General features: G+C 33.6%; 1 protein-coding gene across 3 annotated transcripts in view; it reads right to left on the minus strand.

Annotated features, from left to right (window-relative positions):
* Window positions 1-430: 430 nt before the first annotated feature.
* The window catches only part of LOC310894699 (uncharacterized protein), a 364,639-nt gene continuing 351,457 nt past the window's right edge, over window positions 431-13,612 (minus strand). For all 3 annotated transcript variants that reach the window (XR_014580102.1, XR_014580103.1, XR_014580104.1), the window contains one exon: window positions 431-13,027. The gene's annotated coding sequence lies outside the window, so the exon portion shown is untranslated. The remainder of the gene's footprint in view (window positions 13,028-13,612) is intronic.

A 13,612-nucleotide genomic window follows, 5' to 3' on the forward strand; every position in this document is an offset into this window, starting at 1 on the left:
ATTACAGGTCAGCCCAATGGCAAATATTACTCCATCACATGGCACACTTTTATGCTGATTTTGATTTAATGTGCATATCATGTTTATCAGAGGTAAATGTCAAGATGCAAATAGTTTCACATTTCTGAGCCACTGCCAGAAGAACTTTGAAATATTATTTCATGGTTGTTTCAGGAGATTTTAAAAGTTTCAGTAATTTTTCCACAAAACAAAACTAACTTCCTTCCTTCCTTCCTTCCTTCCTTCCTTCCTTCCTTCCTCCCTCCCTCCCTTCCTTCCTTCATTCCTCTCTCCGTCCCTCCCTCTCTCTCCTCTCCTCCCTCCCTTTCTTTCTTTCTCTTTCTCTTTCTCTTTCTCTTTCTCTTTCTCTTTCTCTTTCTCTTTCTCTTTCTCTTTCTCTTTTTCTCTTTTTCCTTCCTTCCTTCCTTCCTTCCTTCCTTCCTCTCTCTCTCTCTCTCTCTTTCTCTCTTTCTGTCTGTCTGTCTGTCTTCTCTAATGTAATTTTTCTTTTGATTTATGAACTGTGGCTAACTATTTCTTAAAAATTATTGGCGACTGGATTGGTGAGAGAATAGAAATATATATTCTTTCACTCTATTTATTATCTTGACCCAAGAAAGTTTCATTACTGGTATAAAACATTTAGCATCAGTGGATTTTGAGATTGGGCTGCTATATTATCTATAACTTATTTGCTTTACAGATTCATATTTATCCTTGCATAACAAGGTCCCACAATTTTGTAAAAAATAGTAATTTTCACATCAATTAAAGGATTACTGGCTCTATTTACTTAAGAGACGATATATAAGGACAGCCACAGGAGAAGTATATAAAATATTATGTGGCATTCAGATTGTACATTTGATTCTGGTATTTACTCTCTTATTGCAAGAGTTAGGTGGGATTATGTTGCAGTGCAACACTTTTTGAAATCATGAAGAAGGGTTGTTATATTCTTAGTCCATAATTGCCTTGGACCTTACTGCCATGAGATGTGGCTGAGGCCAGAAGTTTTGTAGGCTACAAAAGAGTGAGAGTCATACTAATAGCGAAAATACTTATAATAGAGTGAAAAAGAAGAAAAAAGAAAGGGAAACAAACAAACAAACAAACAAACAAAAAAACATCAACGAAGAATCAACAGCTTTAGAAGTGTTTTAGGATATTCATCAACAAATAACAAGATGGAAAACAGGCTGTAGGTCCTCTAACAGTAACTCCATTCACAGCTGCAGCTGGGTCAGAAGTGGGCCGAACATGGCATGTTTCACCCACAAACATCGAATCTTGGCTTTATAAAAGTATCACTGTACTTGCAACTGAGGACTCATTGTGTGAAAATGATCAGTCCTGCTGGCTTTCAGAAACAAAAAAACACATTTTTAGGTGTCCTGCTAACTTTTAATCATCTTTCTTCCTCTCCCTAGATTTTCTTTAGCCAGTCTTTAAGAATGAAGTTCAAAAAGCTCATTTGGATGGAAATCATAAAATAGCTAAAATTCTGACTTTGCTTGGTCTCTCTGGTGCAGGCATAAGCCTGAAGTCTTGGATAAATATATATCTTGTCAAATATGATACCTTATACTGAAAAGATATCATAAGATATATTATCAGGGACAAAAATGTAATAAATTTGAAAATTTCACACAAACGACAACACTTTTTTTTTTTTTTTTGAAACTTTGTTCCAAAAAAGAGTTCAGGTAATAGCTATGTTTATTTATTGTGATATTTTTCTGGACGCTTAGATTATGTGGGTACAGAGTCCCCGGGCCTTGCATCCCTGTAGGAATATTCAATTTGCAAAATGCCAGGCGGGTGCTAGACATAATTTGTGGCCTGCTCCATCTGAGCTCCTGTGTGAAAACCTCCAATAGGAGCAGAGAATGGAGGGATTGCTGCTAATCTTTCCTGAGAGACCAATGTTTCTCTGCTATTTCATGACAGAAAAGGTATCTACTATGACACTAAAACAGAAGTCACTGGTGGCATTCAAAGTGATCACATTGGGCCATGAAATGGCAATATGAATGTACATCAGTGTATGCACCTGTTGCATGATGTGAGTATCTTCATTTTGCTTACGTTCAGGATAAACTGCATCTTAGCTTGCACATACCTACAAAGACGTACATTCACTAGTTCTTCTTTGCACTTAGAAGTGTATTGTATAATATTACATATTTACAGTATGTATACTGGAAATCTACCTACAAGGAAAGAGATTTTTCTTTTTAATGATGTTAACAGAAGCAGGCTTCTTAGATGAATCTCATTCATTTGTATGAGGATTAACTTTATATACAGATTTGTTGTTATTTTTTTTTTAAGAAACATTTTTGATAGGTAAAGAGAATTATCGTGTCAGATTTAGCAGTTGATATATTACAAGGACTCTACCTGTGCATATGAGTGAGAAACGGACAGAAAGAACAAAAGGAAGTTAGAGGTTCAAGACAGATCAATGGAAAATTGTCCTAACCTCCTTTATTCTGAAAACTAATTGAACCGAAAATCGTTAATAATAAAGGAAAGATGCAAGCCTTGGGAGCATAGAAATTCAAATGCAGAACAGTAGAGACTTATGGCAGGCAAAACTGCAAAGTACTATGCTTTTAGCAAATTTTTGGCAGAATAATCAATGTGCCTCTGGTCATTGGAGGGGCTACTTTAGAATGAAAATAATTATATTTTTACATTTTCTATTCTTACTTAATTCCAATAGATAATTTTTAATATAATTATTTGTTGAGGACGTAAATTAAGTCACTACTGAATTAAGGTATCTGATTGGAAGGTCACTGTGAGCTGAGAACTGTCCTGTTTGTGTGTAAAGAACAGCCAAAGTCATAATTATTCCTAGAAATATATTTCAGGACTTGACTTTCATGATACCTTTTTGTTCACGTTTTTAAGAAAGCAAAAGCAGCAGCGCAAGACCACAAAAGGCAGTTTATATAAGGCACATGGTTTTACACTAAGCTACAGATTTACCCAACAATGTATTTAATAAATCAAACATTAGATTAGGAGCAAGTTAGATAATTTATTTCTAAAAATTAGGGTCATTTCAGTACCTGAAAATAGAAAAAATCAGAAATATTTGTGCTGTCAATAGGACATGACAATTCTGCCTTTTAGAAAAGTGGAGGGAATTGTGTTCAATGAGCCATTTAAAGGTGCTTTTGGAAACATGGTTCTCAGGAACCCTCTAGCGTTTTCACTGGGCTTTAATGAAAAGGCTGGCCAGGAAGTTCTAGTAACAAATTTGCCAAAGCATAATGACTTTCACACTTGATTTGGACAATAAGAGTTGCAAACACCGTCTCACTCTCCAATCTTAATGTTAGTTGACTAATTAAAGAGGCTGGAGGAGCACAGCTAATCATGTTTTTTTTGATCCACTTAATCCCATTTTAAGGGCCTCATTGAACTATTGAACAAACCATCTAAATTTTGCATCTTCTGGTAAGCATTTTTGTTACCTTTAGATGGATGGGAGAGCCAGTTATAGACATTAACAGATTCATAGACAGAATGTTTTAATTAGTAGCAATGTTTAACTGTGTTTTCAGCTAGGAATATCTCTAATTATGAGATTACTTACCTAGTACCTAGAATTAATACAGTATATCTATTTAGGCTCCTTGTGAAGTGCTATTTACATGTTAGTTATTTCTAAGAACAAAACAGAGTTTAGTCCAAAAACTGCAGATTTTAAGTTATTCTAAAACAGTCATTAGGGGTCCAGGATAATACAAAGACTTTTCAGTTCCCTGATGGGTAGACCAAACAGTTCTCAGTTTCTCCTATTTGTCATTTGTAAAACCTGGAGTCAAACCTAATTATTTGTTAAGCATATATACCCGTGGGATAGTGTTATTATTTTAAACTAAATTGAAAACTTAAATATATCTTGCTTTCTCTAGAGTCTGATCAGAATGTGTTTCTTCCATCATCTACTCAAATGCTCATCTTAATAGTGCACTCAGAGGTGTTCATCCTCTTCAGCCATAGCTCATGATGTTAAGTGATGACACCACATTTTAACTATCCATTATCTGTTACCACCAATTTAAATTCTGGGAAAAGTTGCCTTTATAAATGAACATCCTTCCTAGGCTTTTATATAAAATACTACTGGTCTAATAATAAAGCAGGTACATTTTCTTTAATAAATTAAACAAGACCCTCATTTTCCTTTAATAGCACAATAGGAAGTCCAAAATTAATTCTTAAGCCCTTAAATTTAGGGGAACACTAAAGTAGATGCAAATTCTCAAACATAACAGTGTTTCTGGTCAGCTACATAGAAAATTTCACTAAATGGTTAACATAGGATACCACAGTTTTTAACTAGATCCAGATAGGTCAACATAAGCTAATAAATTTTGATCGACTGGTTGCTCTTTGGTGGGGAATGAACAAACTGTAGTGTCATGAAGAAGAGACATAAAAATAAACTAAAATCATATCATTGAATGGTTTATTCTCATGCAGAGACTGCCTGATGGATAAAAAAAAAAATAATAAAAACAATAACTTCCTTCTAGGTTCCCATCAGAAAAATCAATTTGACTGAGACACCAGGGTACAGTTTTTACTATTTTTAAGCAAAAGTCTTATTGACAGAAATTTGCTTTATAGCTAAATACTATATAAAATTTTACTCCACAAAATAAATATCAAAGTAAAGGTGAATCTTGAGTTACATATACTTGTTAAAAGGCAATTATGAAGACAAGTTATGACATACACAAAAAAGGCCAATTTTTCTGATTTCCACTAATAATGTATTAAAAGAAAATTTGTGATGCATCCTCCTCCCTCAAAAAAACACCACAAACAAAATTGATAACTACCAAAAGACACAAATATTTACAAGTCATCTGTTAGATAGTGCTCTATTTTTTGTGTGTTTTAAAAATACGCAAAGACTTATGCAAAGAGATAACACAGATATTAAAGTCTTGTATATCTTGTACGGCAATGCCACAATTTTCAATAGACAAAAATGGGTTCTGTATTACTGAATAATGCAGATATAAATTTTCTTGTATTTATGAAAGTATGCTTAATACAAAACCATTGTATAAACAATTTTGGGGTAAAAAAAAAAATAAATCTTAGAAAGTCTTTCCACAAACTGAGTTGGAGAAATGTAAAATGATTATTTTTGGGGGGAGGGGTTAATGCTATCACTTTAAAGTAGTAAATAGAAATAATACTATTGATTGAAAAGAACAGAACTTTGGAATAATTATCTGTGGAATAAATTATGTTTACATTTTTAGATGCCAAAGCAGATGACAATGAAGAGATGGTACAAGTATATTTAGGAGATTTTCAAAGCCAAGATGTTAGCTAACAAGCCTTGCTTCAAAAGCACATTACTAAGGATTACAATTTCCAAGGCTGACTTTTACACTTTGGAAATATGCGTAACCAGAAGAAAATTAATTCATACACACCTATGATTTACAAATATATAAAAATATACATTTCTACTTTTTTGTTGTTGTTGTTATATATTTTACATAAAATTGTAATAGTATAAAACAGACATTGAAATCTGTGTTTGTGACGACTTGGAAATTGCTGCTTGATGACATTTTTCATAATGGTAATTTTCATAATGTAATTAATATAGTTACAGATATCTGCCTATGTGATGCAGAGAGACGTTACAGGGTTTTGTCTCATATTTTTCAGCTGACTCTTGACAGGGCTGAGGAATATGCCTGCAGAAGTGTCAGCTTCAGCAGAGTTTCCCTCCACACTGGCAATATTTGCATTTTTCTTTTGAGTACACTTGAACTCAGGCTGCCCTTTCCACCCCACTGCCTGGGAATGGCACTAGCTGTGCTGCAGGAAAATATTGCAGGGCAGGGGACATTGGCCAGCTCTAGTCCCTTCTCTTTTGACAGTTGTACGCTTATTTTTCAGCATGAACTGTCTGGCCCTTGATGCTTCTGCCCAGCAAACTCCTTTCCCAGCTTGTATCAGTGTTGTGCTGATCTGAGGCGGACAAAAGAATCAGAATCCCTTTTACTTCATAGGCTGCATAATGCAGGAATTACTGGCAAAGGAGCAACAGGTGCCCACACTACTGTACTAGTGACATGCTTGACTTTTTTAGCACAGGCATAATGCCAGTTATTTGCAAATAAGTGAAAAATAGGCAATGGACATTATTGTTGTTTATGAGCTACAGAGATGGAGATATTTTATGTGTGGTGAAATAGTTCTGCTTTATTTCAGTTATTTTTTTTTCTTTTCATGATATTTCATCACTTCTCATTTCCCTCAAAATTAGATTGTAAACTAAATTGTTCATTTTTTATTCTAGTCTCACAGAAAAAAAAAAAAAGAAAAAAGAAAAAAAAAAAGACAACAACGAAAAACAACCCTGCAAAATAAATATTGCTGGTGTCTACATAATGTATAGACTTCAATATACTGTTTATGCTTTTTAGCACATAGTTATGATATATTGGTGGAAATAAACCCAGTAACGTTGACAAAAGAACAAGAATATTGTTTAACATGTAAACAAAGAAAGACAGTTAGGAGGTTTTGAAAATAAGCATAATGTTTTTGCAGACAAAATTTTTGATATTTCCTTACCTTCCATCCAAAATATGAAAAATAAAGACATAAAAAGTAATAAAAGATGAAAAATAAGTTAGCTGACAAGCTTTCATCGATGGATATCTAGATTTTAACTTAGAACAGGTTCCCAGTCTAACCAAAAAGTGATTCCTAGACTCTTATCTGTTTCTTTTTTTTTTCCTTTCTTTTGAAGACAAACCTAACCACATATGTTAACTCTTTAACTTTTTGTTTTGATGTTTGACACAGATATGACTGATGGCTTAAAAAATATTTGAGGTTACTTTCGTTCTATAGACCACTGACATGATATCATTCTTACCCTCAGTGACAACTGACAGTACTGAAATTTTCAGCAGTGGAACAAACATAAAGCTTCGCTTTATGTGAGCATGTATAACTATTCTGTTATGATGCTCTCTGATAAGAACATTTTTTCTTATTCTAAGGTGGAAAGTTTATCTTAGAATATCTTAATGTGAATTTGTTTATCAAGCTAATAGCAGAAAACCAGAATAAATGCCAGCATTCATCATTAAATCACAGAAAAAGAAAGGGAGGGGAGGAGAAAGGGATAAATTCATCAGTTTTGTGGAAATGCATATTTCAAAATATTTGTTGTTTTGCAGATCACTGGCACATGGACTATAATTTACATTTCTTTTAATCTGTAGCAACATTAGTGGCAATTTTAGCAAAAGCTTAGGAATGTGAGAGCAAAGGCACAAGAACATTGAGATTGAAAAAAAAAAAGAATGACATATATAACATTTTAAAAGTATATATAGTTCAGACTACATAAGTTGTAGTCTGAACTAACCTCAGTATTAGCTGAAATAATTTAACCCATCTTAGTTTCTTGCATCCCATAAACATAACACAGTTCAAGTGTTAGATCCAACGGGATGTTTTGTGAGCTTGGAACATGGAAATTTAAAGGGAAATAGTAACTTTACTTTTAAGCAATAAAGATCTCTTCTAGAGTACTCTGCTGATTAACAAAGCTGTCTGTAAAATTCATGATGGATGAAGAATTCATGATGGAAGAAGAGGATAAAAATGTCCATTTGGAGATCAGAAAATTTACTTTCCAGGCTAGAGGAATGTTTTCTGACACTGAATAAATATATTGTGAAATATATTAGAACTCGGTTATATTCTACAGGCACAGTATTAATTTATTTTTTTTCTGGTACCAATTAGTATTTCATTTTAATTGCATGCCTTTATAATGCCTTGATAATATATGAGCAAGCTTATGGAAAGTTGATTGAGACAGGTCAAAGATTGTTACTTTTCTAACAGACAATGCTGTTGTTATTCAGACTTGATTTTTTTTTTTTTTTTTTAAGAAAAATAAAATAAAAGGTCCCAAAAAACTCAGAAAGTATTTTATATATATATTCAGCAGCTTTCCTCTATTCTCCTTTTATGTTATTGTGCCTGAGACAGCAATTAGACCTAAATGAAAAGTTTTAGCTTCTTGTAACATGAAGCACTTGCTTCATTTTGTTCATTTGAACATTTATACTTGAACATTTTGTTCACCTGTCTCATCTACTTTATCATAAAATATTGTCTCCTGGTAGGTGTTATATACACGTCTTTTGGAAAATCCTGGAGGGAAAACTGGCAGAACAGAAAGCTACTCAGTAATGAAATCTAGCGCAAATATGTTATAGTTTCTTGTCTTCTTGTCTTCTTTGCAAACTACCTGCCACACCTTTATGTTGCAGTCAACACTGAATTTTAGGTAAAGTTTAGAACCTATTCAGAGATAAGCCTTAACCAGAAAAACGGTATAAAGCATTCTCATCTTGTTTTTAATCACATTGCTGAGAATTGCAGCTGAAATTGCAACTTGCTTTATTAGCCCTAGTTAACGTTTATAGCCTCAGACATATTGTAATTGTTGTTGTTGTTATTATTATTATTAATTCAGCAAGTATGTCTGTCATAATAGATCTTAAAGTAGGACTGGAAAGTCTAGAAACAGTACAATGGAGACAACATTATATACACATGTACGTGATTAACTATGATACTCTTTCCAGTTATACAGCCAAACCCAGCCTGCTGTTAGCAGAGTCCTGCATCAAGTGGGACCAGCTGTAGCTGCTTGTGCCAAGACACCCCTCACCCCAGTTCTCAGGAGGTGTGGGACTTACCTCTCACTCCTTCCCAGTTAAATAGAGTGGGGAACAACATGCTACAAATAGAAAGCCAGTGACAGAGTATCAGCCTTTGATGCCGAGTGAAGAGATGAAGCAGACTAATGCCTCTGAAAAGTAATACACCTGAGTTTTTGAAATATTAACAAAAGTTATTTCATCACAGCAGACAAAATACAAAGCCTTCTAAGCTTGCATGTTCTCTGGCACTGCACTAGTCTGTGAGTGCTTTTACATATTTGGAGGCAATTATTTATGATGCTTTCCTAGTGACAAAGGCAAAACTTGTCCACCTTTTTTGCCGCACGGTGGATGTTTTAGGAAGACTCTCAATCCTCAAACGATTCAGGTTGTGTTCTCCTATAATTTAGGCTTGCTATTTGCTTTGATAAAAGTCTAAAGAGAAGTTAGTTTCTAACCACACAGCGTAATCTCAATTTAAAATGCTAAATTTTGAGAAGAATCATATATATATGAAAATGATGGGGGCTTGAATAGATTGAAAGGACCTTCTAGAAGGACTGAAGGATAGAGTTTGATTAGCTTATTGAACAAACTTCGGTATTTTTGCATTTACTGCTTTTAGAGCATAAAAACTCAGCAAAGGGACTACTCAAAGATTCTTAACCATCTCAGGTTAGGAAAAATGACTGCATCTAGCATGATCAGAAGAACATGCAAGTGATCTAGTATCCCTAGGGTTTGTTTGGAGTGCTTCTTTTTCTCAGCTAGTGGCACTACAGTATCCTTTTTTTTTTTTTTTTAGAAGAAGAAGGGTTAAATAAGTAATGCAAAGTTTGTAATATATTGTAAAGCTCAAGAAGATTCTAAAAAAAATGAAATTAAATATCTATTACTACAAGAGAAAAAAGATATTTATCTAATATATTTATCTTTAGTGATCTCCATGAACTCCGCATAATAAAATAATAGTAATGTGAACTAACTGTTGAAAACTATGGATCATTCTTGGTTACACACATGCTGAGTTTTATGTAAATAAATCTGCAAGAATTTTAATGACAGCGTCTGTTCTAGAGAATAGTTGTGTTTTTTTTTTTTTATTTGATCAATGTTGGAGAGTATAAAAAGTCAGAACTATTATTTTCTATTAACTGTATCTGGCACTGGCATAAACAGTCAACATTGCCAAAGGGTTGAGTGGGTAAAGTGAGAAAAATAGAAGAAAATGTTTGCCAAACTTAGTAAAAACTTCACAATCTATATAGAAAAAGATCTCATTTGCTTGCACTATTTTGTTCAAAAAATATTTTATAAAAACAAAATCCTTTTGATATTGTTCAGTTAAAAAAAAAATCTCACACATGTAAGAGTTTGAATGTCTGGCTCATCACAATTTTAATTGTAAATCCCAGGAAATGCAGAATATGAAAATTAAATTAGGAAGTGCTCAATGGATTGCAGAGTAGTAAATTTTATTAAATTTCTTTACAAAATAACATTTGGAAAATAATTTAATCAAAAGCTGTATGTGCCTTACTAAGAAACAATGAGAAAGATTCAAGTAGTTTTTTAGTATATCTAGAATATTTTTACAATATCTGAGGGCCTAAGCAAATTCCAATTCAAAAAAAAAATGATTAAAATCTATGTACTTTTAATCTAATCTACCATTTTTGTATCCATAATTGAAAATATGATATATGACAATGATTATTTAAAGCTAACTTATATGAACTCTCTTTAGGACAATATCACAGATTGTTTACAACTACTCAGAGAGTTGTAATGTGGTGTTTTTCATAGACAACACAATTAATTTCAACTTAAAACTAAACTAAACTAAACAAACAAACAAACAAAAAACCGTAATATTCCAGAACTGATAGACTTGTGTAGTGTTTTTAGCAGAATTCATAGCCTGTTATCCAGACCTATACTCTTGTAGAATTCCACATTTCAAAAAAGGGGCAAACTATGAAATTTAAGTATGCCTTTTTATATACAAGAAAGTGGCACACCAGGAACCTCCAATCAGACATCTCTTTTATGGTTCTGTAGTAGTATTATAAACTATGTATGAAATAAAACTTGAAAAATACGTATTTTCTATTATCTTGGAATAGCTTTACAATGTTAGAACTTACTCTAGTTTGAAATCTGTGGGATTTTTGCTATTTGGATAAGTAAGAAGAGGATTTCTGGTTGGATGGGAAGATAATATTAAAACTGAGTTTAATCATTCTGGTCAAATCAATATTGCACTAATACATTTCCTGTTGCAGTCTAACAAAACAAAGACATAAACATGTCAATCTTCCTTTCAGGGCAGTTATTATCATATAGAAGAAGAATAATATTCGCAGAGCTAGAACCCCAAATCTTCCAAGCCTACATCTTCCAAACCTATTCCACTAAGAATCTGTGGTAATATTTTTGAAGTCACTTCATCACATGAGCCTACTGAGACAACAGCACAACTACTTTTGATAAGAGTGAAAAATATATAAGGTATTTACTTCAGATGAAGAGAAAATTCCAATATTAAATGGCAAAATCCTACTTTGTTTCTACAGGAAGATGTCTAATACACACCACAATGTTTTTCAGAGTCCTTTAGCTTTTGTTCATGAAACAGATGGAACACTGCTGAGATTGATCCACTTGATAAATTTCATTAGTATTAAAAAAATATATTATAAACAGAAAATTGCCCAATACTTAATTATTTGTGACACTATCACTGCACATACTCAGTTCAAGAAATATTAAGGAAAGATAGATGGACAGAAGAATGGAAAAGGAAAAAAAATCCTAAATCTTGCAAAATCTAGATTTTATGCCCCTGGTATTGCCAAGAAAAAAAATAGCATGTGAGGCATTATATAAGTATCATGTGCATGTGTTCAGAGAGATAGCTCTGAGGACACTGGCGTTGTCATCTGTTCAGGAGAGTGTGTCACACATATGATTCACCCCTCATTGTCTTCATGCCTTACTCAATGACTGGATGTTTCTCTTTAATCCATTGAGTTGCCTTACATTTCTGAGGATCAGCAAAGAGTGCATGAAAACTTTTATTTCAAGCCACATTTCTTCCAGTGTCCTTGGAATGACTTACCTCACTCACATTCTCCTGGCAGCTATAGAAAAAGGAGAGAATTGCAAATGAATTGATATTTCCCATATGTGGATACACAGGCGCAAACATCACAGCAACAGAGATGTAGCAATATTTTCCAGCAACAAACATTTTGTTGATGAACATCATTACCTTAGCTGATTAACAGGCACTTGGTTAGCCCACTTGTATGGACTGAGAGCTCATGGCTGAATTTTAGTCAGTATTGATCTGCTTCAAAACAACAACAACAATCTATTGATTTAATTAGGGTTAATTGATGGGTAATCAAGGAGGAAGGTTGCCTGCCTTCTATGCCCCAGATAGGCCAACATGCAGCCACTGTCTGAGATACTGTTGGTGTGTCACTCAGTCAACATCTATATGACATTTAACATCAAAGTGTCAAGGTATTTTGGATGTAAGGTCCCCTTTCTCAAATGCAAAAAGAGGGCATATGTGCCAATCACTTTTGCACCATGGATCTACCAAATCAATAATTTTTAATGAAAGCTACAAGGGTTTTACAAGAGAATGAGTGGCCTGTCAGTAAAACATGCGTTTCCTTATGTAGTCACAGGATAACTCCTAAGGACTTGGAATTGGGTTTCATTCAGTTTTCAGATTTTATTTTAAGAATCGTACCTGGAAAGAATCAACACCACTAATCAGTTAAAAAAATATATAATAAAATTAATACTTTAGATAGCTCTAAAACTTGTTTTAATATAAAATATAATATTGAACAATCAATGAGTTTAAAAAAATACAAACAATGAAGAGTTTTACAATAAGCTTAAGTCTAGTAACTCTCATCTTTTTTACTTTAAATAAGCTTCAGCCATAGTCTCTTATTCCCCCCCCAGCAGTCCATCCCAACTTTTCATCAAGGACCATAGTACCCCAAAACACACCTGTTGCATAACAAAGATTGCTTCATTGCCAAGACCTCTCTGTTACTGGGGGTTCTCAGGTTCCATTGGAGAGGGACATTCCTGGGAAGAGTTTCTGCTCAATTCAGCTGATTCCAAAAAGTGAAAAATGTTATAAAAAGGCCAAATGCTATCATATGTGCCTGACTCAGTTATCATGTCCAGTCTCAGCTGTACAAGAGGTGGGATCAGTCTGTTTTCTCTTTTTTTTCAGGCAGATGTAAACTCTGTAAATACACACAAAGGTGAGCAGATGGAAACCAATTCTCTACTTAAAACTGTGAAGTTGCAATTCATGTGAGATTTCTCATATACTGCACATTAGCCTCAAAAAATAACAGCACAGTAGCATTTAGACCATAGGAGAATGGCAGGGAGAAGATACGACAGACAAGGGAGTCATAGTGAAAAGTTTTCCTACAGTAGCATTGCGTGATATGTCTGAAGTTAGCTATGAGGTGAAACCTCAACATTTAGTCTTTGACTACATATTCCCACCTTCTGTTAGAGAATGTCTGGACAATATTCTGAGAGGAGAGAACCTTTAAAAACTAACAAACAAAAATATAAATAAAATGCAAAACAGAACAACCCTTGTCTCTTATTTGTTTCTTCTTCAGCCTTTCATATTCTTTTGTATTCTGTGTTAAAACCAGAATAAACTATGCAGTATTTATAGTGATGTTACTCTCCTGATAAAGTATTACAGAGGCTGTGCAACAATCTAGGGCTCAGCAGGGAAGCTGTAAGACAGCTATTTTTGTAATGTTTAAAATTATACTAAATTAATAAAAATAAAATCTCCTGCTGGG

The sequence above is a fragment of the Anser anser genome (assembly GCF_964211835.1).
Source record: "Anser anser genome assembly, chromosome: 2".
NCBI lineage: Eukaryota > Metazoa > Chordata > Aves > Anseriformes > Anatidae > Anser > Anser anser.